Raw genomic sequence first — 12,611 nt, 5'->3', positions numbered from 1 at the left:
ACATTTGAAATAAATTCTAATAAAAAAAACTATAAAATCTTAAATAATTCATGATATAGGCAAGTCACCACATAATAGTTGCTTTGATAAACAAAATCTTACAAATTCAGTAAAAAAAAAAATCAGCAGCATAAGATAAAGCAAATATGCAAAAATTTTAAACCATGATAAAATAATTCAGTTCAGTTCAGTTCAGTTCAGTCGCTCAGTCGTGTCCGACTCTCCGCGATCCCATGAATCACAGCACGCCAGGCCTCCCTGTCCATCACCAACCCCCGGAGTACACTCAAATTCATGTCCACAGAGTCGGTGATGCCATCCAGCCATCTCATTCTCCGTCGTCCCCTTCTCCTCCCGCCCCCAACCTTTCCCAGCATCAGAGTCTTTTCCAGTGAGTCAACTCGTCGCATGAGGTGGCCAAAGTATTGCAGTTTCAGCTTTAGCATCAGTCCCTCCAATGAACATCCAGGGTTGATCTCCTTTAGAATGGACTGGTTGAATCTCCTTGCAGTATAAGGGACTCTCAAGAGTCTTCTCCAACACCACAGTTCAAAAGCATCGATTCTTCAGCGATCAGCCTTCTTCACAGTCCAACTCTCACATCCATACATGACCACGGGAAAAGCCATTGCCTTGACTAGACGGACCTTGGTTGGCAAAGTAATGTCTCTGCTTTTTAATATACTATCAAGGTTGGTCATAACTTTCCTTCCAAGGAGCAAGCGTCTTTTAATTTCATGGCTGCAATCAGCATCCGCAGTGATTTTGGAGCTCCAAAAAATAAAATCTGACACTGTTTCCACTGTTTTTCCATCTATTTCCCATGAAGTGATGGGACCAGATGCCATGATCTTTGTTTTCTGAATGTTGAGCTTCAAGCCAACCTTTGCACTCTCCTCTTTCACTTTCATCAAGAGGCTTCTGAGTTCCTCTTCACTTTCTGCCATAAGGGTAGTGTCATCTGCATATCTGAGGTTATTGATATTTCTCCCAGCAATCTTGATTCCAGCATGGTTTACATTATACAGTTAATTACAGCAAAAATACACAGTTCTCTTGCTGTTTTAAAATATAACTTAAGTTTTAAATTACATCACTTGAAATTAAAAAAAAAAACTACTTTACTACAAAATGAATTCTACATTTTTGAAAAATCACTCAAAAATAAGACCACTGAATTGTTTTCAAAGTAGTTCTATCAATGACTAAACAACTCCCCATCCCTCCCACCCCCCGAGGCCCAAGTAGTCATCTACAGCAGCCCAGAGGCCCAGCTGATGCTTCTAGACTGCTGTCTGTATCCGAGGCCAAAGTCGGATCTGTTTACATTGAAGACACATCATTGACAGAAGATGATGATGATGGATGCTGAGAGCCATTGATCACTGCTGCACCTGTGCTAAAGGAGAGGGCTGCCCCCGTATAACTCCATTCTTGGTTCTTTCTTCCAAGTCCATAACTTCTTTGTATATCAATTCTTTCCACTCTTCCATTGTATGTTCCCTCTCATCTAACTGCTTGTCAGGTATCTTTGGTGGTGGAGCTTCTGCTTCAGAAGGATCATACCAGACATTGATATACGGGTGCTGAAGAGCTTCATCTACAGAAATCCTTTTAGATGCATCAATTACCAGCATTTTGGATAACAAATCCCTTGCCTGACTGGCTTTAAGTTTGTTGTGTTCCGAGTCAGCTGGGAAAAGTACATCAGGGAAGAGTTTCTCAAAGCTATATCCAGCATATTTAGGTCTGTTTTCAACATAAGTCCTTACTGTTGGTTGTAGTTTCTTCATGAATTCAGGACATGGTGTTCCAAGCTGTTCAATAACTTTATTCCACTGATCAATATGATCTGTACCTGAACACCACCTTTGATCATTTCTCCCATGATGCACCCAACTGACCAAATGTCAACGTTCTCTTTGTAGCCCATGCCTAGGATGACCTCAGGTGCTCTGTAGTAGCGAGTCACTACGTAAGGTGTCATCATAAAACTAGTTTCTGCAGTCCTGGCCAGTCCAAAGTCAAGAATCTTCAAAGTGCAGTCTGATTTTACTACTATATTACTGGGCTTTAAGTCCCGATGAATAATTCCAGCAGAGTGAAGGTGCTTGATTCCACACAGCATCTGATAGAGAAGGTAGGACATTCTTTCATGATCTAGTTCCATCTGAATCACTTGACAAAGATTTGCATCCATGAGCTCCATGACTATATAAACATCTTGAAATTCTTCTAGGGATTTCTGTGGTGTAAAAACATTCAAAAGGCAAATTATATTTTTGTGATTTACACATTTCATAAGAACTAGCTCTCTGTAAGCACGTTTAGCATGAGTTTGATTCTGAAATGGCCGACTTAGCTTCTTGTTTGCAACATTTCTTTCAAGAATGGCATCATAAGCTGCACATACTATTCCTTGGGCTCCTGAACCGATAGGTTTTAAATTCTGATACCGTTTCAGGACTGAGAATGTAGAATCTCCAATCTCTACACTATAAAAATTGCTGTCACGCTTGCTTCTGCTCATGGTGGCAAGCAATTAATTTAATGGCTTCATCCAAAAATTCACCACGAAGCTTCTTTAACACACATCACTTATACAATCTTCTGATTTAAAGGTACATCTGTTATAGTTCAGTCAAAGTATTTTCTTCCATTAGAGGGTATTTCTCTTTGCCCTCAAACTCCAGTTGGGTACAATACTGAACAGTTCCCGGCAGCACAGCGAATGGCGACAGGAAAGTCAGGCGGCGGGAACCGGCGCCGTCTCGGCGGTCTCCGCAGCCGTTACCCAGCACTGCTGGCGGCTCCGCGATCTGGGCCGCATCGACCGGCCTCCGCTGCTCCGCTGAGTAACAGGGACGCGGGCCGTCACCGCGCACGCCCGCTCACGTCATCGCGCAGGACCCCGCCTCCGCGATTCTAGTTTCATTCTTTTACAAGTGGTTGACCAGTTTTCCCAGCACCATTTGTTAAAGAGATTGTCTTGCCTCCTTTGTCAAAGATAAGCTGACCATAGGTGCGTGGATTTATCTCTGGGCTTTCTATTTTGTTCCATTGATCTATATTTCTGTCTTTGTGCTAGTACCATACTGTCTTCATAACTATAGCATTGTAATATAGTCTGAAGTCAGGCAAGTTGATTCCTCTAGTTCCATTCTTCTTTCTCAAGATTGCTTTGGCTTTTCGAGGTTTTTTGTATTTCCATACAAATTGTGAAATTATTTGTTCTGAAAAACACCATTGGTAGCTTGATAGGATTGCACTGAATCTATAGATTGCTTGATTCTTCTGATCCATGAACATGGTATATTTCTCCATCTATTTGTGTCCTCTTTGATTTCTTTCATTAGTGTTTTATAGTTTTCTATATATAGGTCTTTTGTTTCTAATACTGCATTTTTTTTTAAGCAGAGTATTTTACTGTGGTTGGCCCTTTTTGCTCTTTAATAATAATTTTAGAACCAGTTTGTCAAGTTATAAGTTAATCTTAGAAGATTTTAAAGATAATTGATTAATCCTTCTTACTCAAAATCATGGTACATCTCTAGATTTTTTTAAACGTATTTCAATATGAGCTTATATTCCGCCCCCCCCCCCAAAGGTATACCTTTTGTTAGATTTATTCCTAAACCCTTGAAATATTTTGTAAAATGTCTCTTTGGATGTATTCCTCCCAACTTTTCATTAGCTAAAAAAAAAAATCTAATACAGAGGAAAATTCAAATAATACAATAAATAACTGTATTCATATAGATTCATTCACTATTAATTTTATCCATATTTGTTTTGATGTCTCTGTGCCTGTAATTTTTTAAAATATTTATTTTGTCATTTTACTTGTTTATTTGTTTTTGGCTGTGCATAGTCTTTGTTGCTGCATGGGTTTTTCTCTAGTTGTGGTGAACAGAGGCTACTCTGTTATTGCAGAGCATGGGCTCTCGGGTGCACAGGCTTCAGTAGTTGTGGTTCCCAGGCTTTAGGGCACAGGCTCAATAGTTGCAACGCAAAGGCTTAGTTGCTCCGTGGCATGTGGGATCTTTCTGGACCAGGAATTGAACACATATCTCTTGCATTAGCAAGTGGACTCTCTGCCAGTGAGCCACCAGGGAAGCCCTCTGTGTGTAATTTTTTTGTTGTGCCATTTTCACGAACTTTTCAAGTGGTAGACTCTTCATGTAAAACTAGGACATTTAAAAATGACCTTAGAAAGTATTTTCCAATCAAATATTTGACAATTGCCCATTCCTTACCCTTTACTTTGTCTTGATCAAACTTTAGTAAGACTTCACTTTTTTTTTTCCCTATCGGATCCTGAATCCTTGCCCCAAGCCTGAGCAAGCATGTACAAGAGAAATGGAATGTGGCCCTCTTATCAGCTTCTCTTGGCAATCAGCTGACCACAGCTGGATCCTTTTCCTATCACATGTTACTGGTCTTTCCTCTTGCTTATCCAGCTTTCCCTTAAAAATTCAGCTTATCTCTGCTTCCCTTCCTTTATCCTACAAAAGAAAACCTTTTTTATGTTTGGTTTTATAAGATTTATTTATTATTTCTTAGGCTGCATTGGGTCTTAGCTGCAGCACGCAGGATCTTTGTGTGTCATGTGGGATCATTCGTTGTGGTGCATGGACCCTCTAGTTGTGGTATGCATGTTCAAGAGTTGTGGCATGTATGCTCTCTTGTAGTTTTGGCCGAGGCTTGTGAGCTTCAGTAGTTTCACTGCTTGGGCTTCGTTGCTCTGTGACATGTGGGATCTTAGTTCCCTGACCAGGAATCAAATCTGCATCCCCTGTATTGCAAGTCAGATTCTTAACAACTGGACCACCAGGGAAGTCTCTCTGTTTCATTTTTAAATATTTACAGATTCCTGAGATCAGAGTGTTTTCCCCATTGCACTAGATTTTCTTTATAACTGAAGTATTTTCTTAAGTCCAGATTTGTTTTTATTTGGCATATCCCTGCTTCAGACATGGAATCAGCTGTTTTTTAAATTTTTTTAAGAAAATTATTTCTTAAAAGGAAATTGTTCCTTTTACTTTATACGTTTCTATTGTCTTTGCATATATTTATGCTTTTTTATCTAACCACTTGAAAACTAAGTTCGACATACCAGGATACATCACTTCTAAATATCTCAAGCTATCATCTCTTAGGAAGAAGGGGAGTCTCCCTGGTAGATTGCGGGGTAACCACAATCTGTTACCCCACCAACAAACATTAATTATAATTTTACAATACCATTTTCCCCAAGGGTACCCAAAACTTTTTATTGATGATTTTTTTGTTTGTTTCTCCTACCCAGAATCCAATCAATATTCATCCATTATATTTGGTTTTCTGGTTTTTTAGTCATTTTTAATCAAGAACATTAGCCCCACTTTGTTCTTTCTGACATTGACCTTTGAAAAATATACTTAACTGTTTTTGTGTTATAGGATACAGCAAATAAGAAAGCACATTAAGAGTAAAGTGCAAGAGAAATGAGATACAAACATAAAATAGGAGAAAATCATAATGTTAAATTTAAACAGGCAATATCAATATAAGCTCTAGGTTTGAAAACGATATAACTTTCTAATTTTGTTCTCTGAAGTGTTCTAGAAGCAATGACTCTCCAGTACCATTGAGAAAACTAGTGACCAGATTTTAGTTTCTAAATATGACTCCTCACTAAAAGGAATCATTGCCTGTTATTGGGAAAAAAGGGGTGTTTTCAGATCTGAAGCTTCGAAATATAATATAAATATAAAATGTCTTGCTGTGACCTTAAAATTATATTTCTTAGTTTTAAATCATGGCTCTATCATTTTCAAATTTTGCAAAAAAAAAAATAGGCAGAAAACATTAACTTCTCTGTTTCGTAGTCTTTATCTATAAAGTAGGTGAGAATAAAAATAGTTCAAAAAATTTTTGCAGAAGCTTAAATAACAATACTTGCAAAATTCTTAGAATGGTAACTGAAACATAATAGTAATCAAGAGGTATTAGTTGTTATTATCATTATTATTTTTGTAAAATTCAGTTCAGTTGCTAAGTCACGTTCGACTCTTTGCAACTCCAAGTACTGTAGCATGCCAGGCTTCCCTGTGCATCACCAACTTCCAGAGCTTGCTCAAACTCCTGCCCATTGAGTCGGTGATGGCATCCAACCATTCATCCTCTGTCTTCCCCATCTCCTCCTAACTTCAGTCTTTTCCAGCATCAGGGTCTTTTCCAATGAGTCAATTCTTCACATCAGATGGTCAAAGTGTTGGAGCTTCAGCTTCAGCATCAGTCCTTCCAATGAATATTCAGGGCTGATTTCCTTTAGGATTGACTGGTTTGATCTCCTTGAAGTCCAAAGGACTTTCAAGAGTCTTCTCCAACACCACAGTTCAAAAGCATCAATTCTTTGATGCTCAGCTTTCTTTATGGTCCAACTCTCACATCCATACGTGACTACTGGAAAAACTGTAGCTTTGACTAGATGGAGCTTTGCTGGCAAAGTAATGTCTCTGCTTTTTAATATGTTGTCTAGGTTGGTCATAACTTTTCGTAAAATTAACCAACAGAAACTTCAGTTAAATAGAGTTAGAATGCCAGAAGTGGGAGTTCCCAGGGCTATGACAAGAGCAGAGCCTGACAGAAGGAGGAAAGACTCCTTTCCTGACAAGGACTCAGCCAATGAAAAGTTGTGGACTCTTTGTTTACTACAGCCCTCCCAACATCCTTTTCTCCTGATAAAAAGAGTTTTCCTTCCCTTGCCATTTGGGACTTGAATGTTTTATTGCTGTTTAGTTGCTAAGTCATGTCTGACTCTTTTACAACCCCATGGACTATAGTCCCCCAGGCTCTTCTGTCCATGGGATTCTCCAGGCAAGAACACTGGAGTAGGTTGCCATTTCCTTCTCCAGGGGATCTTCCTGACCCAGAGATTGAACCTTTGTCTTCTATATTGGCAGGCAGATTCTCTACCACTGAGCCTCACTATAGTTGCTGACCCCAAATTACAATTCTCTACTTATTCTGAAAATACTCATTCTTCTGGAGAAATATCTGGCAGTCTACTTATTTTAGGTCAACATTTTCATTAAAACCATTTAGACATTCTATTGTTCTTAGTATAAAACCAAAAAGCTTTAACAAGGCTTAAAGACACTGCCTGATCTTCTCCTTTCTACCTTACTGTATTCACTGCCTACATACCATTCTTCCTTTTGCTTTCAACTTTTGCACCACATTTTATGAATGTGCCATCTTCTCATCCACTTTAGAGCTTTAGCACATAACATTTTTCTTTTTTAAATGTTCTCCTTTGTCCTTTTGATCGGCCCTTCAGAGCTCACTTTAATGTAACTTCTCTAAGGAATCCTTCAGATTATGTCCCTTGTTTTATGAACCTCACACCACCTTATAGTTCTTAGCAGCACTTCCATCAATTATGATAGACGAGGTTATATTGCAGGGCAAACAATCCCGATATCTCAGTGGCTTAAAACAACAGAAGTTTTCACATTCTATTTACTTGCTTTCCAAGGTTCTGCAAGAGCCTTTGTTCATCTTAGTCACATAGCCATTCAGTCTAAATACTTAGATGAATGTAGTACTTACTCTCTTGAACACTGGCAGTTGCCATATTAGGGAGGAAAGCTCTTTAGTTTCTCACACTCAACAATTAAATGCTTATCCTGGATATGACACATTTTTTTTTTAATTGAAGTGAAATCACATAATAAAACTAGCCATTTTAAAGTGAACAACTCAATGGCATTTAATGCATCTTGTTTTTGTTGTTCAATCACTGACTGATGTCCAATTCTTTGCAAGTCCATACTGTAGCATGCCAGGCTCCTCTGTCCTCCACTATTGCCCAGAGTTTGCTCTAACTCATGTCCATTGAGTCAGTGATGCCATACAACCATCTCATTCTCTGTCGCCCCCTTCTCCTTTTGCCTTCAATCTTTCCCAGCTGCAGAGTCTTTTCTAAAGAGTCAGCTCTTTGCATCAAGTGGCCAAGTTTCGGAGCTTCAGTTTCAGCATCAGCCCTTCCAATGAATATTCAAGGTTGATTTCCTTTAGGGTTGATAGGTTTGCTCTCCTTGCTGTCCAAAGGACTCTCAAGAATCTTCTCCAGTACCACAGTTCAAAAGCATCAGCTCTTCGGGCTCAACCTTCTTTATAATCCAACTCTCACCAGTAGTCATGTACAGATGTGAAAACTTTGACTATATAGACCTTGGTCAGGAAAGTGATGTATCTGTTTTTGAATACACTGTCTAGGTTTGTCACAGCTTTCCTTCCAAAGAGCAAGCATTCTTTAATTTCATAGCCGAAGTTTGCATCCACAGTGATTTTGAAGCCTAAGAAAAAAAAATCTGTCACCGCTTCCACATTTCTCTTCTGTTTGCCATGAAGTGATGGGGCCAGATGCCATGAACTTAGTTTTTTGAATGTTGAGTTTTAAACCAGCTTTTTTACTCTCCTCTTTCACCCTCATCAAGAGGGTCTTTAGTTCCTTTTCACTTTCTGCCACTAGAGCAGTATCATCTGCATATCTGAGGTTGGTGATATTTCTCCTAGCAACTAGTCCATCCTAAAGGAAATCAGTACTGAATATTCATTGTAAGGGCTGATGTTGAAGCTGAAATTCCAATATTTCGGGCCACCTGATGCGAACAACTGACTCATTTGAAAAGACCCTGATGCTGGGAAAGATTGAAGGTGGGAGCAGAAGGGGATGGCAGAGGATGAGACGGTTGGATGGCATCACCGACTCAATGGACATGAATTTGGGTAAATTCCAGGAGTTGGTGATGGACAGGGAGGCCTGGTGTGCTGCGGTCCATGGGGTGTCAAAGAGTTGGACATGACTGAGCAACTGAACTGAACTGAACTGAATCTTGATTCCAGCTTGTGCTTCATCCAGCCCAGCATTTCGCATGATGTACTCTGCATATAAGTTAAATAACCAGGATGACAATATACAGCCTTGATGTACTCCTTTCCCAATTTTGAACCCGTCAGTTGCTCCATGTCCAGTTCTAACTATTGTTCTTGACCTGCATACAGGTTTCTCAGGAGACAAGTAATGTGGTCTTGTATTCTCATCTCTTTAAGAATTTTCCAGTTTGTTGTGACCCTCACAGTCAACAGCTTTAGCATAGTCAATGAAGCAAAGGTAGATGTTTTTCTGGAACTCCTTTGCTTTCCCCATGATCCAAAAGATTGTTGGCAATTTGACCTCTGGTTCTTTTGCCTCTTAGAAACCCAGCCTGTACATCTGGAGATTCTTGGTTCATGTACTGCTGAAACCTAGCTTTGAAAGATTTTGAACATAACTTTGTTTGCAGATGAAATGAGCACAATTGTACAGTACAAACAATTGTACAGACAATTGGCATTGTCCTTCTCTGGGACTGAAATGAAAACAACTTTTCCAGTCCTGTGGCCATGGATTAGTTTATTAAATTTGCTGAAATATTGAGTGCTGCACTCTCATAGCATCATCTTTTAGGATTTGAAATAGCTCAGCTGGAATTCCATCACCTCCACTAGCTTTGTTCATAGTAATGCAGTCCTAAGGCTCATCAGACTTTACATTCCAGAATGTCTGGCTCTAGGTAAGTGTCTACACCATCATGGTTATCTGGGTCATTAGGATCTTTCTTGTATAGTTCTTCTGTGTATTTTTGCCACCTTTTCTTAATCTCTTCTGTTTCTGTTACGTCCTTAGTCTTTCTGTCCTTTATCATGCCCATCCTTGCATGAAATGTTTCCTTAGTCTCTAATTTTCTTTCCCATTCTATTGTTTTCTCTATTTATTTGCATTGTTCGTTTATGAAGGCCTTCTTATCTTTCCTTGTTATTCTCTGGAACTCTGCATTCATTTGGTATATCTTTAATATATTTGTAATGTCACAATTTACCACAACCTCTATCTAGTCAAAAATATTAAAAAAAAATTTCATCACCCCAAAATAAAACCCTGTGCCCATCAAGCAGTTTCTCTATGTTCCCTGCCACCTCCCACATACTGGCAACCACCAATCTGCTCTCTGTCTCTGTGGATTTACATATTCAGAATATTTCCTAGAAATGAAATCATGCTATATGTGACCTAAGGTTGTCTCTTTTTAAATAGTTTACAAATTTACTTATTCATTTATTTGGGTGCACTGGGTCTTAGTTGTGGCATGGGAACTCTAAATTGCAGTATGTGGGATCTATTCCCTAAACAGGGATCAAACCCAAGTCCCTCGCAGTGGGAGTGCAGAGTCTTAGTCACTGAACCACCAGGGAAGTCCCTACATGTGAACAAGTGTGTCTGGTTTCTTTCAGCTAGCATGAGGTTTTCAAAGTTCATTCACATTGTAACATGTAATAGTGCTTCATTCCTTTTTATGGCTGAGCAATATTCCATGGGCTCACAAAAGAGTTGAATATGACAGCATCTAAATAAAAAAACAACAAATATTCCACTGTATTCATATAATTTTAAAAATCCATTTATTTGCAGATGAATCACTTCATGGGAAATAGATGGAAAAACAGTAGAAACAGTGTCAGACTTTATTTATGGGGGCTCCAAAATCACTGCAGATGCTGATTGCAGCCAGGAAATTAAAAGACGCTTACTCCTTGGAAGGAAAGTTATGACCAACCTTGATAGTATATTAAAAAGCAGAGACATTACTTTGCCAACAAAGGTCCGTCTAGTCAAGGCTATGGTTTTTCCCGTGGTCATGTATGGATGTGAGAGTTGGACTGTGAAGAAAGCTGATTGCCGAAGAATTGATGCTTTTGAACTGTGGTGCTGGAGAAGACTCTTGAGAGTCCCTTGGACTGCAAGGAGATCCAACCAGTCCATTCTAGAGGAGATCAATCCTGGATGTTCATTGGGGGGACTGATGCTAAAGCTGAAACTCCAATACTTTGGCCACCTCATGTGACGAGTTGACTCACTGGAAAAGAGTCTGATGCTGGGAGGGATTGGGGGCGGGAGGAGACGGGGACGACAGAGAATGAGATGGCTGGATGACATCACCGACTCGATGGACATGAGTTTGAGTGAACTCCGGGAGTTGGTGATGGACAGGGAGGCCTGGCGTGCTGTGATTCATGGGGTCGCAGAGAGTCGGACATGACCGAGTGACTGAACTGAATTTGGGTTGAATATTTTGACTATTGTGAATAGTGCCCCTATGAACATTAATGCGCAAGTATTTGTTTCAGTCTCTATTTTCAATTCTTTGGGTATACATATAAGAGCAGAATTTCATACAGTAGTTCTATGTTCAACTATTTGAGGAATAGCTAAACTATTTTCCATAGTGACTGAACCATTTTACATTTCCTACCAATAATGTATGAAGTTTGCAATTTCCCCACATCCTCACCAACGTTATTTTCTCTTTCTTTTTTTAAATTATAAGCATCCTAGTTGGAATGATGTGGTACCTCTCTGTGATTTTGATTTACATTTCCTTAATGACTAATAAGATCGAGCATCTTTCCCCATGCTTGCAAGCCATTTGAATATCTTGTTACAATGTTTATTCAATTATTTCACTGATTTTAAAGTTGAGTTGTAATAGTTCTTTATTTTGGGAATAAGACTATTTACTGAGTCCAGCTCAGCAACATAGGGCAAGAGATGGGTGCTGCAGAACATAAGAAAACACAAAGACAGAATAGAAAGAAAGATGGGACAGGGAGATTCAAGACCTCGAGTATCAACAGTCCTGCCATCCAATGCCGCATCACTTTTATTGAGCTTCTTGGTATCCAGGAAGTATCTGTTTTTTTGAGATAACGTAAGTTTTCCATGTTTCCAGTCATGTCCCCAGTTAATGTTTTTCTTTTGAACTTCTATGTTATTTTCTATACAAAGGGCACCATTTGGCTGGGAGAAAAGATCCTGGCAGGGACATCATAGAAACGTGTGTGCTCAAGCAGCTTTCTAACTTGCGCTGACTCGGCATTCCTAAATCCTCACTCCTGGCTCTCCATCTGCTAGATGACCCCAGCCAATCAGCCCATGCACTCAGGTTAGTTTTTATTTCTGTTTCCTGTTATTTTTTCTCATGGTTTTGCAAAGACATCTGGCGAATGTTTTCCCACAACTATTATCAGATATATGATTTGCAATTATCTTCACCCATTCTGTATGTTGTCTTTTCACTTTCTTGATAGTGTCCTTTGATGTACAAAAGTTTTTAATTTTGATGAAGCTCAAATTTTTTTCTTTTGTTGCTTGTGCTTTTTGTGGATTGCCAATGTGAGGTCATGTTTATTTACCCTGTTTTCTTCTAAATTTTATAATTTTGACTCATAAATCCGCTTTAGTTTTGAATATGATATGAGGTAGAGGTACAACTTCATTCTTTTGCAAATGGATATCTACTTGTCCCAGCATCATTTGTTGAACAGACTATTCTTTCCTCACTAAATGGCCTTGACACTGTTGTTAAAAGTCAACTGGCCATAAATGTATAGGTTATTTCTGGCTTCTCAATTCTATCTTATTGATCCATATGTCTATCTTTATCCAGTATAATGCTGCTTTGATTACTGTTGTTTTGTAGTGAATTTTGAAATTGGGAAGCATAATTTTTCTTTTCCTTATT

At 39.0% G+C, this 12,611-nt stretch overlaps 1 pseudogene; it reads right to left on the bottom strand.

The window, feature by feature from the left end:
* Positions 1 to 1,238: 1,238 nt before the first annotated feature.
* LOC148777670 (mitogen-activated protein kinase 8 pseudogene) lies at positions 1,239 to 2,564 on the bottom strand (annotated as a pseudogene).
* Between the last annotated feature and the right edge of the window lie 10,047 nt (positions 2,565 to 12,611).

The sequence above is a fragment of the Moschus berezovskii genome, chromosome 6 (genome assembly GCF_049115385.1).
Source record: "Moschus berezovskii isolate FMDL1 chromosome 6, NW_MosBer_1.0, whole genome shotgun sequence".
Lineage (NCBI taxonomy): Eukaryota > Metazoa > Chordata > Mammalia > Artiodactyla > Moschidae > Moschus > Moschus berezovskii.
The sequence above is the reverse complement of the archived record's forward strand: the minus strand, read 5'-3'. Positions and strand labels throughout refer to the sequence as shown.